This window comes from Primulina eburnea, chromosome 1 (assembly GCF_022965805.1).
Source record: "Primulina eburnea isolate SZY01 chromosome 1, ASM2296580v1, whole genome shotgun sequence".
Lineage (NCBI taxonomy): Eukaryota > Viridiplantae > Streptophyta > Magnoliopsida > Lamiales > Gesneriaceae > Primulina > Primulina eburnea.
The window spans coordinates 5018284-5022811 of record NC_133101.1 but is presented as its reverse complement, the minus strand read 5'-3'; the positions used below and the strand labels follow the sequence as shown (position 1 = coordinate 5022811).

Here is a 4528-nt window from a genome sequence, read left to right as displayed (position 1 = left end):
GATTAAATATGTGATTGTATGATTAAATGATAATATGACATGTTTACATGAAATTAAGGATTTTTACACGAATATTCGATAATAGGCAGGGGAAAGGAGACCAGGGACGACCAAGACAAGGATATGTATTTTTAATTAATTAATGACAAGGCTTACCAATATGATTAAAAATGATTTAAATTTTCTAAAAATGTTGGAGTTCGAATTATTTTACGAGTCGAGCTCGATTTTTCCCGGGAAGTCGGTTTTGGGCAAACAATGAATTTTAAAATATCAAAAATATTATTTTATGGAAACTAATTTTATAAACTTTTATTATTTGATTAATTAAGTATTATTGAGCCCAATTTAATTAATTTATGTAGGCCCAATTACCCTTAAGCTTGCAAGCCCAAACCAAAGCCCATTTAACATGTTAATTTAATTATAAATAAGTGTTTTAGGTCTTCTAAACCTCATAGTTCAGCCTCCATCAGCCGTGAAACACCTTGCACACATAATTCGGATTTTCGAAAATAAGAGAAAATATAAGGGACTTGTGTTCTTCGTCGTCCGATCGTCCAACTTCGCACCCTCGCCGAAGATCGAATAATCGAGCGTTATAAATGTAAAGGCACGTTTCTTAAACTCTTTTACCATCATACAAATCATAATATGCTTTATTTCATTGTTTATGCATGAAAAATAAGTGGATTCGATTATTTTATGGTACGTTGCGTATTTTCAAAGTTTTAACGATTTCGCGCTTAATTTGAAAAACGATTTTTAATCCAACGATACACTGCCAAGGTAGGATGATATATGATTGGAACATGATAAAAACATGATAAATAATTGAGAAAACAAAGCTGGAATCGTCAGTTAAAATCAGAAAGTAAGAACCGTGAGTTTTGAGTGCAATTCTCATGCATGGTATTAAGGGGAGGGCTCGGTGGCTTTGCATTGGGCCTTGGACTTGTCCAGGGTCGGATGGGGCTCAAGGAGGGTCAGGGGCGAGGGCCTGGTAGAGCCCTAGGGGGCTAGGACTCGCGCATGGGGGCTAGGAGAGGAGACCCCACTGGATGGGACTCTCCTCGAGGAGTTTCTGTTGGCCGAGAGATTCCAGGGGATGTGGCTCGGTTGGGGCTGGGCTAGGTGGTTCATCAGGGTCCTAGGGTGATGGGCATGGGTTGCGACAGGGGCTGGAGTGGCTGGGTGTAACGTCTCGCTCATTTTTAAAATTCTATGAGACATTTTTTTAAAAAAAAATAAAAGCTCGTATTTTTTAAATAACATTTAAAAAATCTCATGCACGCGTTGTACAGAAAAATATAACATTTAAAAATGATCTTAAATATTTGACAGTAAAAAAATAGTGCAGTTTGAAATAACCAAACTAATCCCAAAATCATACGTAAACATGAACCAGTCAAAATATTAAAAATCATCAACGTAGGAAAATATTCATCTCCACTCAATCTCATAAATCATAATGCGGAAAATATGCGGTCCTCGGGTCATGTCACCGCACCAGGTCTGTCTACTCAGAGTTCGGCACCTCAAGTCTCCTCATCATGAAGCTCACCTGCATCACACACGCCTAGTGAGTCTAAAGACTCAACACACATGCACCGTTAATAGCAAATACATATACATAGCACACAGCAGTGAAAAATACCATACTCAATATACCTTTCATGAACTTAAAAACGTAACATAAACGTGTCGTGTAAAATCATGACGTACCAAAACAGCTCATCGTTAATCATCATTCATCGTTTATCGTTTATCGTTCATCGTTCATCCTTCATCGTTCATCCTTCATCATTTGTGAATTCAGTTTATTAGAGGTGACTATCGTACATCATCCATCATTTACGATGGATCCATCATACATAAAACTGCGGTACCTGGCGGCTGTCGGACATCAGTGACAGGATCACCCATCCACTGTGCATAGGCCTCATCATCAGCATTTACATATACGTCTTAACCATTTACATATACTTCGATAGCCACAACTAATTCCCATCATTTAAAACATTATCATTTTCATCACTTATAAAAATCTTGAATAAATGCAATTTTTCTTAAATCCAAACATGCGACGTATATCTTCATAAAATCTTAAAATCGTGATCATGATGCATGAACATTTAAAATATCATAAATTTGTGCTCAGAGCGCTGCCAGGACCAAAATCTCACACCGGGTGCAAAATGACCATTTTTCCCTGGAAACCCAAAAATTACCATTTTGCCCCTAGATGTAAAATTTCACGTTCTTGACATTTTCTTAATTCCATTGACACTAACATGTCCCAAATAATTATTTAAGCCTACAAGAATTTTCCCATATTTTTATTTGGCATAAAATCGATGACTTTTAAATTAATCCTTAACTATAACATAATAATGCGTTTTAATCACGAATTAAATCAAACCTTAGCATAAAATTCCCAAATTAAAAACTTAGACTTCTAATAATTATTTGAGCTTAAATATAATTTTTCATAATTTTATTAAGCTTAAATCTAGACGTTTCAATTATTTCTTTAATTAACGTTTTGTGCGGCGACTAAATCCCGGATAAATCCAAAACTCATTATTTTGATACAAAGCTTACTAAACTCCTAAAAATGTCCCAAAACATATTAAAAAAACATTCTTATACGTACCTTCGAGCCCAAAACCAAACTTAATCAATTCGTTTTAAAACTTGGATCGGAGTTTCAGTTCTAACCCGAATCGACTCGAAACATAACCAAAATTTTCTCAACTTCTTGTCATATCTTAAAACACTTAAAGGTCCTAAATCAATGTCATTAGGCTGCTAATCTACGGCTGCAAATTTCCAGAACCTGACAAGAATTCTCGGTCCTATCCCATTACCCCACCTCATGTGCATTTGTCTCCCAACAACTCGCCCCAAGCCAAATCGATTCCCCAGCCATGAACCACCCTACTAAAGACCTCGACCAGACCCTCAGGCACCTAACAAAACCAAGCCACTGAGCCCATGCACGCCCCTAACCTCTAGTAATTAAGAAAAACTCCTCAAGCTTCTACCGAGACTACCCTCTCCAATATGGTTCGGTTGCTTGGTCCTTTGCCCCCAGCATCGTTCGAGTCATCCCAGCCCCCACTTCAGACCCCTCAGGGTCTGGTCCAGGGATGGAGAAGATCCTCACGCTGCTGGTGTTCGAGAATTCAAGGGCCGAACCACACGCACCAAGTCCCGAACCGCACAACCCTCACGCTTTCGAACCAACTCGATCAGATTCACACTCTTGCACCTACAGCTCTCACTCTCGATCTGTCCCTGCCCTTGACAAACCAACACAGCAGCCCCTTGCACATAAATTCAGAAAAACGTGAGTGGCAATGAAGGAAATGCAACATGCAAACCAAAACCGAAAAACTTTCATGTTCTTGGTGGGATCGGGAGTTTGCTACAATAAATCACACAACAGCATGTATATGGCGTATGAGATGCATAAAAGAGAGTACAAAGCGTGCCTTTGCGATTTTTGCAAGAAAACTTGAAAGAATGCGCGTCGGGGAGTCACCGGAGAAGGGGAGATGATCTTTTCTTGAATAATAATGGAGGAATGAGGCTGCTGCATTTTTTTCTTTGCCAAACCGAAGGGGAGCTTCTGAATTGAGGGGTGAGTGTCGGTGGTGGTTGAAGAAATAAGTGTAGGATAGGTTTAGGTTTAGTTTAAGTATAGTTTAGGTTAATTAAAATGTGTACTAATGAGTCTCAATTAAAATAAAAAGGATTTTAAGTCCAATAAGCTTAAAAATAAGCTCATTAAATTCAAACACACTCTCGAAAAATATTTCGTGTTAGAAAGTTTTTGAAAATATTAGCCGAACTCTCAAAAAGTTCCTCGATTCGATAAAATTTGTGCACTATTAAAAATTAAAATCATGCGGGTAAAAATACCCAATAAATCTCAATTCTTGAAAAATACCTTTAAAACATCTTATATTAATTAATAAAACTTAATCTTGTAATAAAAATAATTTTTTTGAAAATTCTCCGGTCTCCGATCCTCGTTCGAGCGTGAAATGAAACTTAAAAATCTTTAATGCATAAACCTTTAAAATTTCGTGAAATAAATTATATCATGCATGAATTATGCATAAAAATAATTAAACACAATTTAATAAAATAAACATACATTTTATGCTTTAAAATAATTTAATAAAATACCAAAGAAATTTAAAAATTTACATGCATGTGGTTCACGTGAACTTTCTGATTTTTCGGGACGTTACACTGGGTGCGAGGTGGCTAGAGCCAAAGTGGAAACCGTGAGAGGACAAAAGGGAACGCGTAGGCTGTTTCTGATTCCGGAGCTTTACTGCTGCGTCCAGGGGCTTGGGCTCCGTCTGGGTAGGGTCTGGGCGAGGTCTAGGGATGGCTAGGGTCGTGGGGATTGGTGGTGGATCGGCTAGAAGAGCCTTTGCTAGCTAGGAGTCTTGGGCGAAGAGGAGAGCTTGTGCGCAGGTTGCTGCTGGGAGGTTGGGGATGTTCGCCTGTT

General features: G+C 38.1%; 1 long non-coding RNA gene across 1 annotated transcript; it reads right to left on the bottom strand.

Annotated features, from left to right (window-relative positions):
- Positions 1-1344: 1344 nt before the first annotated feature.
- LOC140810598 (uncharacterized) lies at positions 1345-4228 on the bottom strand. Its single transcript, XR_012113267.1, has 2 exons — positions 1726-4228; positions 1345-1564 (listed from the first exon to the last, which is right to left on the bottom strand). It is a non-coding gene; the product is annotated as an uncharacterized lncRNA (long non-coding RNA).
- Positions 4229-4528: the final 300 nt, after the last annotated feature.